The 13,382-nt window shown below is 37.1% G+C and overlaps 1 long non-coding RNA gene and 1 other non-coding gene across 2 annotated transcripts in view; both read right to left on the reverse strand.

Annotated features, from left to right (window-relative positions):
• Nucleotides 1-13,382, reverse strand: part of LOC145537178 (uncharacterized) — an 80,957-nt gene that overhangs the window by 31,489 nt on the left and 36,086 nt on the right. The gene's annotated exons all lie outside the window — the stretch shown is intronic.
• On the reverse strand, nucleotides 5,677-5,748 carry TRNAC-GCA (transfer RNA cysteine (anticodon GCA)). The gene has a single exon. It is a non-coding gene; the product is annotated as a tRNA-Cys (tRNA).

Genomic DNA, 13,382 nt, shown 5'->3' on the forward strand with positions numbered 1-13,382 from the left:
GTCATCCCAGTGCACCAGCCCTGAGCACCCTGTCTCATGCATCGAACCTGGACTGGGGATCTGTTTCACATATGATAATATACATGTTTCAATGCTCTTCTCTCAAATCATCCCACCCTTGCCATCTCCCAGAGTCCAAAAGGCAGTTCTATATATCTGTGTCTCTTTTCTGTCTCACATATAGGGTTATCGTTACCATCTTTCTAAATTCCATATATATGCGTTAGTATACTGTATTGGTGTTTTTCTTTCTGACTTACTTCACTCTGTATAATAGGCTCCAGTTTCATCCACTTCATTAGCACTGATTCAAATGTATTCTTTTTAATGGCTGAGTAATATTCCATTATGTATATGCACCACAGCTTCCTTATCCATTCGTCTGCTGATGGACATCTAGGTTGCTTCCATGTCCTGGCTATTGTAAACAGTGCTGCGATGAACACTGGGGTACACATGTCTCTTTCAATTCTGGTTTCCTCGGTGTGTATGCCCAGTAGTGGGATTGCTGGGTCATATGGCAGTTCTAGTCCCAGTTTTTTAAGGAATCTCCACACTGTTCTCCATAGTGGCTGTACTAGTTTGCATTCCCACCAACAGTGTAAGAGGGTTCCCTTTTCTCCACACCCTCTCCAGCATTTATTGTTTGTAGACTTTTGGATAGCAGCCATTCTGACGGGCGTGAGATGGTACCTCATTGTGGTTTTGATTTGCATTTCTCTGATAATGAGTGATGTGGAGCATCTTTTCATGTGTTTGTTAGCCATCTGTATGTCTTCTTTGGAGAAATGTCTGTTTAGTTCTTTGGCCCATTTTTTGATTGGGACGTTTATTTTTCTGGAATTGAGCTGCAGGAGTTGCTTGTATATTTTTGAGACTAATTCTCTCAGTTGCTTCATTTGCTATTATTTTCTCCCATTCTGAAGGCTGTCTTTTCACCTTGCTTATAGTTTCCTTCATTGTGCAAAAGCTTTTAAGTTTAATTAGGTCCCATTTGTTTTTAAGGTATTGAAGGAAAAGATACTTTCATTAAGATATATATAACCAGTCAGACTGATATTCATATACAAGAGTATGATAAATACATCATTAGGCATTTTTAAAAAGCTATAGAAGGTTTGTCACAAAAAGACCCACATAAATGGGGAGGGGCAGTGGGAGGAGTCTGAGAGATGCTGAAAGTCACATAAGACTTATCACAGTCCCTGATAAGAATAAGTTCTCTATAAATGTTTGCTTAACTCCCTGGGTTGGGAAGACCCCCTGGAGAAGGGAATGACAACCCACTACAGTAATCTTGCCTGGATAATTCCATGGACAGAGGAGCCTGGAGGGCTACAGTCCATGGAGTTGCAAATAGTCAGACACAACTGAGCAACTAACACTGGAGCTTGAACTGGACTGGAGGTGGTTGATGAGGAAAGAGTCCTGAGGAATTTGAAAGCTCTGGAATTGAAAGCAAAGGGACAAAATAAAAAGTCCAGTCTAAAAGGAGACATCTTTGCAAGTTCTTCAAGGTTTTCCCATCCCCTAATCCAATATGACTTTCTTTATTGATATACACAGTGATTTAGATTCTAGCCAGGGAAAATGTCTGTGAGATTTACAGAGAGGAATTTAAGGATATCAAATACCCGAGACACCAAAATCTCTCTTGTATTAATATCAAGCACACAAAAACTGCTACTATATCAAAGTCATATATTTCTATTAGTTCATAGGTGAAAAGCCATTCATGGAAAGGAAATTTGCTTTTAAAAAGGATTGATAAAGATTTGCATACATTCTCAAAGAAATAATAACTTGTGCAACAGTTACTACTCAAATGAATACAAAGACAAATCCCCAAGCAGAAGAGAAAGGGTCTAATTATGTCATCTGCATGCAGCTTATATTCATTCCTTCATATCACAACAGTGTGTTTTCAGTTTCTGAGATCTGGAATCAATTAAGATAAATCTGGACTCTTTTTAATAATGGATTCTACTGAAAACAGCTTATTTCCTTTCCTCCAAATAGTGAATATATGAAGAAATGTAAATTCTCCCATCTTAATAAGTAATCTTTTTATTATTTTATTTTTATAAACTTTGAAGATACAGTATTCATTGATCAGATTCCTTTGATTTTATATGCATAAATTCAATTTGAATTAACTTAAGCAAAAAGGTTAATGCACAGGTTCAATTATCCACTATGATAAAAATTAAAAACAGAACTACCATATGATACAGCAATTCCACTTCTGGGACTATATGCAAAGCTAACAAAAACATTAACTTGAAAGCATATCTGTACCCCTATGTTCCCATGTTCATGCCAGCATTATTTACAATAGCCAAAACAGAGAAGCAGTCTAACTGTCCATTAATGGATGAATGGATATGAAGTTGTGGGGTGTGTGTGCGTGTGCGTGTGTGTGTGTGTGTGTGTATAGAGAGAGAAAGATGGACTTCAAAGGCATTATACTAAGTGAAATAAGTCAAAGAAAAATGATGAATGATCTCAACTTATATGTAGCATCTAAAAAAAAACAAAACAACCAAACTTCATAGAAAAAGAGATCAGACTTGTTAATAGACATGGAGTGGGGGGGAGGGAGGGGGAAGGAGAGGAATAGGAGGAAGGTGGTTAAAAGGTACAAAATTCCAGTTATATGATAAATAAATACTAGGGATGTAATGTACAACAGGATGACTATAGTTAACACTGCTATATAATATATGGCAAAGTTGTTCAGAGAATAAATCCTAAGAATTTTATCACAAGGAGAAAAATTATTTTTTTTTGTTTTCATTTTATCTATATGAGAAGATGGATATTAGCTGAAACTATTGTGGTAATCATTCCACAATATGTATAAATCAAATCATCAGGCTGTACACCTTAAACTTAGAATGTATGTCAATTATTTTTTCCTAAAACTTGGCAAAATATTTTACAAAAGTTGCATTTAATATAAAGTTTTATTTAAAATAAGGTTCAAGGGCGTCCCTGGGGGCTCAGTGGTAAAGAATCCACCTGCCAATGCAGGAGACACGGGTTCAGTTCCTGATTTGGGAAGATCCCACATGTCATGAAGCAACTATGCCTGTGCATCATAATTACTGAAGCCTGCACACTGTAGAGCCCATGCTCCACAAGAGAAGCCACCACAATGGGAAGCCCACACACTGCAACTAGAGAGTTGCCTCCACTCACCACAACTAGAGAAAAGCCTGTGCAGCAAAGAAGACCCAGCACAGCCAAAAATAAAATTAATAAATAATTTAAAAGGTCCAAGACCGTGATAAGAGACTTAAACCAAGCATGGGGCCCGTCTAAGGAGAAGGCAATGGCAGCCCACTCCAGTACCCTTGCCTGGAAAATCCCATGGACGGAGGAGCCTGGTAGGCTACAGTCCATGGAGTCTCCAAGAGTTTGACACAACTGAGCGACTTCACTTTCACTTTTCACTTTCATGCATTGGAGAAGGAAATGGGAACCCACTCCAGTATTCTTGCCTGAAGAATCCCAGGAACAGAGGAACCTGGTGGGCTGCCATCTCTGGGGTTGCACAGAGTTGGACACGACTGAAGCGACTTAGCAGTAGCAGCAGCAGGGGCCCTTCTAAGTGAAGTGCCCTGTGCAACTGCATAGGCTGTATACCCAAGGAGCTGGTTCTTCTTCTTGAGGCAAAAGTTCCTCAAGGAGATGTGATAACATTGAAATTTCCTGTCCATGCTTGGCTTCCCTGGATCCATGAAGGAGGGCAATTACCTCAACCCTCTCCCCCTTCCTATTATCACTATATCCTATTATAACTATATCCTATTATACTATTATCATTATTTAGAAAAATCTGCAGGCAATCCGGTTCAATTCTGTGCTTGCCTGGATATATTTTGGTCCTAAAAGGGCGAGATCCAGCATTTCTGACTCAAGTTTCCAAAGGCCACTGTCTTATGAACTAGTTTTCCATTTTTGTGATTGTATTCTTGCCTCTAGAAAAATGTTTACCAAATTTACAAAGTATGTTCTGTTTTGAACATCTGTTACCTGTTCTAACACTTACATTTAATACAATTCATAGTTCCTGTAACACTATTTTCTTTGAAATTCAGTTCAGTTGCTCAGTTGTGTCCGACTCTTTGTGACCCCATGGACTGCAGCACACCAGGCTTCCCTGTCCATCACCAACTCCCAGAGCTTGCTCAAAATCATGTCCATCGAGTCCGTGATGCCATCCAACTATCTCATCCTCTATCGTCCCCTTCTCCTCCCGCCTTCAGTCTTTGTCAGCATCAGGGTCTTTTCCAATGAGTCAGTTCTTCGAATCAGGTGGCCAAAGTATTGGAGTTTCAGCTTCAGCATCAGTCCTTCCAATGAATATTCAGGACTGATTTCCTTTTGGATGGACTGGTTTGATCTCCTTGCAGTCCAAGGGATTCTCAAGAGTCTTCTCCAACACCACAGTTCAAAAGCATCAATTCTTCAGCACTCAGATTTCTTGATGGTCCAACTCTCACATCCATACATGACTACTGGAAAAATCATAGCTTTGACTAGATGGACATTTGTCTGCAAAGTAATGTCTCTGCTTTTTAATATGCTGTCTAGGTTCGTCATAGCTTTCCTTCCCAGGAGCAAGTGTCTTTTAATTTTATGGCTGCAGTCACCATCTGTAGTGATTTTGGAGCCCAAGAAAATAAAGTCTGTCACTGTTTCCATTGTTTCCCCATCTATATGCCATGAAGTGATGGGACCAGATGCCATGATCTTAGTTTTATGTATGTCGAGTTGCAAAGAGTTGGACATGACTGAGCTACTGAACAACACAAGACTGTGTATTTATTGAGGACAGACAGTTCTAGAGGCATTTGTTTTTACTGTTAATAGATATGTTTTTTAAATAGATCCTCAATAATGAACACAGCACCTGGAAACACAGCACATGGAAAAATTTTTGAATGGATGGATCGAAAGATGCAGCGGTGGAGTGGATGTCTAAAGAAATAAAGAACTATTGAGTTATTATTGACATAGTTCATGTGAAAAGAGTAATAAAAGCCTAAACTAGGGTATCAAACATAGTAATGGAAGGAAGTAAAGGTCAAGAAAGCTATTTTGAATAGCTATTTTTTTGCTTTAAGAAAATTAACCTCAAATTTTTAATAACACAGCTTTAAATAGTACACTAGTTTCCTGTGGGTTATTGACTTTTATATTTTATCTTCAAAATTGGACTTACTATTGTATTTTGTCAGGGTTTCATTTGTATATTGGATAATTATATTATGTTTTCCTTTGACTTCCTTTCCCACCATGATTCTGAATTTAATTGTGTGGTGACTCACCAACTTTGATTCCTGCAGGAGTTTCTGTTGATCACACAGCACAATGTCCCTCATAGGTACTAGAAATAATTGCTAGAGAAAAATAATTTGTTTAGCAAAATTTTTACTTCATTTCTTATTCCAAAGAGATATACTATGATTGAAGAATAATAACAATAATAATTTATTGAGTGTCTATAATGTCATAGCAACAATAAGTGGTCTGAAAGTGAAGTGAAGTCGCTCAGTTGTGTCCGACTCTTTGCTACCCCGTGGACTGTAGCCCACTAGGCTCCTCTGTCTGTGGGATTTTCCAGGCAAGAATACTGGAGTGAGTTGCCATTTCCTTCTCCAGGGGATCTTCCCAACCCAGGGATCGAACCCAGGTCTTCTGCATTGCAGGCAGATGCTTTAACCTCTGAGCCACCAGGGAAGCCCAGTAGTCTAGACAAGTACTAGTTTAACAACAATTTAACCTTCACAACTATGAGGAAGTTAACAAAGTGACAAAGTGGCCAGATCATGGTATAAAACTAGTTCAATATGACCTCAAAACTTATTCCTTCCCTTCACAGGAGGAAACATTACTCTGTAGCTTCCTTTTATGATCATCTTCCTCAAATCTTTAGGTTTCTGACCCTCATTTAAAATTTGCTTGACTGGCCTGAGTATTCAGTCTCTATGCATCTGTTACTCTTTCCCTCAGGCTTGATTTGGGTTTGGGTCTACAGTGTTTGGTAACTGAATCTGCAAAGATGTCCCTAATTCCCTTCCTTTCACAAACATCTGGAAAGTAAATCTGATTTTATCTTCCACCATACACATCAGTATTGTGTCCACTTTCCAAGAGATTCTCTAAAAGGTCCACTAAAATGTGGTCACTACCAACCTTTTACCATTTTCACCAGCCCTGCATTCCTCCTGCATTGTAGCTGAACTTCCCAATCAGATCACATCCCTTCTGAAGTCTGATTTGCACATGTGACTTCCTCACTTTGACTTTCTTTCACCTACAAAGTGTCTCCTTGGTGAATGTCAACTCATTTCAAAATATTTCATCCTTTGGGAATGTTGTCTGACACGTTTAGGTAGAGCTGAACACCTGAGGGAACAAACCTCTACTTGATGTTAGACTTCAGTTGACATGAGTCACATCTGCAGACTGCTACATCACCCCTTGGAATGAGTTTCCCAGCAGTCTACCAGCTTGCCACTGTAAACCAATGATTTTGTGCCAGCTCTATCTCTTTAAAAGAGTGATTGTCAAACACTGCCCAAAATACTGGAAACCATCAAGGCCAGAAGGCAGTGGGATTACATATTCAAAGTGCTAAAAGAAAGACGGTCAACCAAGAGTCCTATATTTGGCAAAACTATTCAGAAGGGCTTCCCTTTTGGCTCAGATGGCAAAGAATCTGCCTGTGATGCAGGAGATCTGGGTTTGATCCCTAGGTTGGGAAGATCCCCTGGAGAAGGGAATGGCTATCCACTCCAGTATTCTTGCCTGGAGAATTTCATGGGCAGGGGAGCCTGGTGGGCTACAGTCCATGCAGTTGCAAGGAGTCAGACACGACTGAGCAACTAACACATTCTTCAGAAATGAATTAGAAATTACAACATTCCCATATAAACATCAGCTAAGAGAATTCATCACTAGCAGACCTACCTGATAAGAAATACTAAAGAGAGTCCTTCAGGTTGAAATGAAAGTACATTAGACAGAAAGTCAATTCCATGTGATACATTGATTAAAGGCTACATAGTTTTACTTATGCTCATAAAGAAATAAAAAGAGGGAGAAAAATTTTACAAGTGATAGTTCAGTTTATGGTATTATATATAGTGATGGCTTCACAGGTATATACTTATCAAACTCATCAAGATGTACACATTAAATATATGCAAGCTTTGTTTATGTCAATCATACCTCAATACAAAAATAAAGAGCACAAGAGTAAAGGAAACTATATAAGTAAATATAAAAGACAGTATAATTGTATTTTTCCTAATAACTTTTTTTCTTCTCCTATATGGTTTAAAAGACAATAGCAGAGAGCAATAATTATAAAATTGTATTGATGAGTTTATAAGGTATAGTAAATATAATGTACAATATATGCATAGTATAATGCCTAATAAAGGTGTAATTTGTATGACAATAACAGCACGAAGGAGGAAGAGGGAAAGGAGCTATAATGGAGCAAAGTATACAATTGAAATTAAGTTAGTATTAATCTGAATTCCAGTTGACACCACCCTTATGGCAGAAAGTGAAGAAGAACTAAAAAGCTCTTGATGAAAGTGAAAGAGGAGAGTGAAAAAGTTGGCTTAAAGCTCAACATTTGGAAAACTAAGGTCATGGCATCTGGTCCCATCACTTCATGGGAAATTGATGGGGAAACAGTGGAAACAGTGTCAGACTTTATTTTTTGGGCTCCAAAATCACTGCTGATGGTGACTGCAGCCATGAAATTAAAAGACACTTACTCCTTGGAAGGAAGGTTATGACCAACCTAGATAGCATATTTAAAAGCAGAGACATTACTTTGCCAACAAAGGTCCGTCTAGTCAAGGCTACGGTTTTTCCAGTAGTCATGTATGGATGTGAGAGTTGGTCGGTGAAGAAAGCTGAGTGCCAAAGAATTGATGCTTTTGAACTGTGGTGTTGGAGAAGACTCTTGAGAGTCCCTTCGACTGCAAGGAGATCCAACCAGTCCATCCTAAAGGAGATCAGTCCTGGGTATTCATTGGAAGGACTGATGTTGAAGCTGAAACTCCAATACTTTGGCCACCGCATGCAAAGAGTTGACTCATTGGAAAAGACCCTAATGCTGGGAAGGATTGGGGGCAGGAGGAGAAGGGGACGACAGAGGATGAGATGGTTGGATGGCATCACCGACCGACTCGATGGACATGGGTTTGGGTAAACTCTGGGAGTTGGTGATGGACAGGGAGGCCTGGCGTGCTGTGATTCATGGGGTTGCAAAGAGTCGGACTCGACTGAGCGACTGAACTGAACTGAACTGAATCTGAATTAGGTTGTTTTAAATTATGATCTAATTTTAATCCCCAGGGCAACCAGCAAGCAAATAACTCAAAACAATATTGTACTGCTAAAGGTTAGATTGTACCATCTGGAGAATAAAGATTATTGACTACAACTGAAAGCAGAAAGAGAACTGTTCTCTCTATATATGTAATTTCTCAATTTGTAAAAGATTGTGGCTTTACCTCTGTACACAAATTAGGTAGCATCTATGCAATAGAAAAACATCTAGGTTAAAAATTGTTAATTTAGTCAAATAACACTTGAAAGTCACAGTATAGTGTCCCAAAGTAATCAAGTCATTTTATTTCATGGACCTGTTCTGTTTAAGCATATATAGTTGACCCTTGAACAGCGTGGATTTAAGCTGTGCAGGTCCATTACATGCAGGGTTTTTTTTTTTTCAGTAAATACAGTCAGTCCTCCATATCTGTGGGTTCCACATCTGTGCAGACCACATTCCTGATCAATTATCTCCCTAATGATTTACTTTGATTAGCATTTCCAGTGGCTGAAAATTACCTCTTAGTCTAGAATATATAGTTGTATTACAGAAAGACAGTACTTGAATCTGATAATGTAATCTCTTTCTGAAGCATTTTATAAGATTAAATGAAAGAGAATACTGAGTCATATGTGGGGATACTGATAATGCTCATGTGCAAATGAAATAATATTAAGGCAAAAAATTTAAAAGTTGGACACAGAGAGGCTAACATCAAAAAGTCTACAAATAATAAATGTTAGAGAAGGTGTGCAGAAAAGGGAACCCACCTACACTGTTGGTGAGAATGTAAATTGGTGCAGCCACTATGGAAAACAGTATGGAGGTTCCTTAAACCATAAACAATATGAAAGTCCAACCTATAGACTAGGAGAAAGTATTTGCAAATGATGCAACTGACTAGGAGCTAATTACCAAAATATACAAACAACACATACAACTGAATATCAAATAACCAAACAACCCAATCAAAAAATGGCCAGGAGACCTATTAGTAAATAGATATTTCTCCAAAGATATACAGATGCCCAAGAGGCACATGAAAAGATGCTCAACATCATTAATTATTAGAGAGATGCAAATCATAACTACAATGAGGTATCACCTCACATTGATCAAAATGGCTACTGTCAAAAAATCTACAAACAATTGCTGGAGAGGGTGTGGAGAAAAAGGAACCCTCCTACAGTGCTGGTGGGAGTGTAAACTGATACATCCACCATGGAAAACAGTATGGAGATTCCTTATAAAACTAAAACTAGAGCTACCATATGATCCAAGGATCCCACTTCTAAGCATATATCTGGAAAACAGGAAAACTCTAATTAGAAAAGATACATGTACCCCAATGTTCAGAGCAACATTATTTCCAATAGCCAAGGCACAGAAGCAAATTAAGTGTCCATTGACAGAGGAATGGTTAAAGATGTAGTACATATATACACAATGGAATATTACTCATCCATAAAGAAGAATGAAATATTGCCAACTGCAGCAACATGGATGGACCTGGATATTATTATACTAAGTAAAAGAAGTCAGACAAAGATAATTATTATATGATATCACTTATATATAGAATCTAAAAAATAACACATGAATCAATGCACAAAATAGAAACAGACTCACAGGCAAGGGAGGGGGAGGAGGGATAAATTAGAAGCAGATTAACATATATACACAACTATATATAAAACAGATAAACAACAAGGATTTACTGCATAGCACAGGGAACTATATTTAATACCTTATGATAACCTATAATGAGAAACAATCTGAAAATAAAAAAAAATATATATATATATATAAAAAACTGAATCACTTTGCTGTACACCTAAAACTAACACAATATTGGAAATCAACTATATTTCCATTTAAAAAACTGGACACAAAATAAAATGTGCACATTAGTTACCATTATGTAAAAGTACCGTTGTTGTTTGGTTGCTAAGTTGTGACTGAATCTTTTGTGACACCATAGACTGTAACCCTCCAGGCTCCTCTGTCCATGGGATTTCCCAGACAAGAATATTGGAGTAGGTGGCCTTTTCCTTCTCCAGAGGATATTCCAGACTCAGGGATCAAGCCTGCATCTCATGCATTGCAGGCAGATTCTTTACCACTGAGCCACCAGGGAAGCCCCAAAGTACTCTACATATAAGTGAAAAATAAATGAAGAGAACTTCATACAATTATCTAAAAAAAACTGTGAGAGATTTATTGTTATAGAGGAAGGACAAAGTCATTTTTGACAGAAGAAAGATGACAAGAAAGTAAGGGTAGAAAGAAGAAAACAAAGGACACAAAAAATTCAAATAAACGACCTAAACTTCCATCTAAAAGAATTAGAAAAAGAAGACTAAAGGAAACCCTAATTCAGCAGAAGGAAGAAAATAATAAAGATAATAGAGGAAATAAAAGAGATCAAAGGAAAAGAAAAGCAATAAAAAAAATTCAATGAAAACAAGAGCTGCTTCTTTGAAAAGATAAACTAAATTGATAAACCTTTAATCACACTCATCAAGAAGAGTGGACTCAAATAAACAAAATAAGAAATGACAGAGGAAAAATAACAACTGATACCACAGACATGCAATTAATCAACTGAACAGTTACATGCCAACAAAATGGATAACCTAGAAGAAAGGGACAAATTTCTAGAAAAATACAAACTTCCAAGACTGAATCTGGAAGAAATACACAATCTGAACAGACCAATCACTAGCAGTGAAATTTAAATTGTAATTTAAAAAACTCTCATGAAACAAAAGTCCAGAAGTGTATGGCTTCAGTGGGGAATTATACCAAACATAGCTAATACCTATCTTTCTCAAACTATTCCCAAAAAAATGAAGAGGATGGAATACTTCCAAATTCATTCTACAAGCCCATTATTACTTGATACCAAACCCAAACAAAGATATTACAAAAAAAAAAAGAAAATTAAAAGCTATTTTCACTGGTGAACATAGACACAAAATCCTCAACAAAAACAGTAGCAACTGAATCCAACAACACATTAAAAGGATCAAACACCATGATCAAATGGGATTTATCCCAGGGATGCAGGAATTCTTCAATATATACAAATCAATCAATGCAATACTCCATATCAGCAAATTGAAGAATACAAACCATATGCAGGTAGATGCAGAAAAAGCTTTCAACAATATTCAACACACATTAATAATAAAACAAAATTTCCAGGAAGTGGGCATAGAGGGAACTATCTCATCAAAATAAGGCCATATATGGCAAATCCACAGCTAACATGATACTCAACAGTGAAAAGCTAAAAGCTTTTACTCTAATTCAGGAACAAGACAAGGATGTCCATTCTCATCTCTTCTATTTAACATAGTACTGGAAGTCATAGCTACAGCAATCTAACAAGAAAAAGCAATAAAAGGTATCAAACTTTGAACGGAAGAAGTAAAACTATCACTATTTACAGATAACATGATAGAATAAATGAATTCAGAAAAGTTGGAGTATAGAAGATTAATATACAAAAGTCTGTTGCTTTCCTATATACTAATAATGAACTATCAGAAAGAGAAATTAAGGAAATAATCCCATTTACAATCACATCAAAAGGAATAAAATACCTATGGATAAATTTAAGCAAGGAGGTGAAAGACCTATACTATGAAAACTATAAAACATTAATGAAGGAATTTGAAAATAATACAAAAAAGGGAAGCTAGCCCATGTTCTTGGATTGGAAGAATTATTATTAAAATGTCTATACTTTCCAAAGCAATTTATAGATTTAATGCAATTCCTATCAAAATATGCATGACCTTTTTCACAGAATTATAACAAATAATCCTAAAATTTACATAGAACCATGAAAGACCCAAAATTGCCAAAGCAAATTAAAGGAAAAAAGAACCAAGCCAGAGATATCTGGCTCCCATGACTTCAGATTACATGACAAAGCCACAGTAATCAAAACAGCATGATACTGATACAAAAATAGACACACAGATCAATGGAACAGTATAGAGAGTCCAGAAATAAGCCCACATGATTATCGTCAATTAATCTCCAACAAAGGAGGCATAAAATTACAAGGGAGAAAAGATAGTCTCTTCAATAAGTGGTGCTGAGAAAACTAAACAGGTACAGGAAAAAGAATGAGATTAGAAACATTTTTTCAAGCCATAAACAAAAATAAACTCAATATGGATTAAAGATCTAAATGTAAGACCTGAAACCATAAAACTCCTGGAAGAGAACACAGGCAGAAAACTCTTTGACATAAATTGTGCAATATTTTTTTGGATCGGGCTTATAAGGCAAAAGAAATGAAAACAAAATAAACAGGATCTAATCAAACTTAAAAACAAAGGCTGGCAAGGATGTGGAGAAAGTGAAATTCTAGTACAGTATTGGAGGGGTTGTAAACTGGTTCAGCCACTACAGAAAACAGTATGCAATTTCCTCAAAAAACTAAAAATAGAACTGCCATATGATCTAGCAATTCCACTGCTGGGTACACATCCAAAAAACACTACTTCAAAAAGTAGTGGACCCAATATTCATAGCAACATTATTTACAATAGCTAATTATAGAAGCATTCTAGAACTAACAACAAAAAAAAGATGTCCTTCTCATCAGAGGGGCCTGGAATGCAAAAGCAGGAAGTTAAGAGATACCTGGAGTCACAGGCTAATTAGGCCTTGGGGGTACAAAATGAAGCAGGGCAAAGGCTAATAGAGTTTTCCCAAGAGAATGCACTAGTCATAGCAAACACCCTCTTCCAACAACACAAGAGACAACTCTACACATGGACATCACCAGATGGTCAATGCTGAAATCAGATTGATTATATTCTTTGCAGCCAAAGATGGAGAAGCAATATACAGTCAGCAAAAACAAGACTTGGAGCTGACTGTGGCTCAGATCATGAGCTCCTTATTGCCAAATTCAGGCTTAAATTGAAGAAAGTAGGGAAAACCACTAGACCATTCAGGTATGACATAAACCAAACCCTTACGATTATATGTGGAA

This window comes from Giraffa tippelskirchi, chromosome X (genome assembly GCF_054371585.1).
Source record: "Giraffa tippelskirchi isolate mGirTip1 chromosome X, T2T-mGirTip1v1.2.pri, whole genome shotgun sequence".
NCBI lineage: Eukaryota > Metazoa > Chordata > Mammalia > Artiodactyla > Giraffidae > Giraffa > Giraffa tippelskirchi.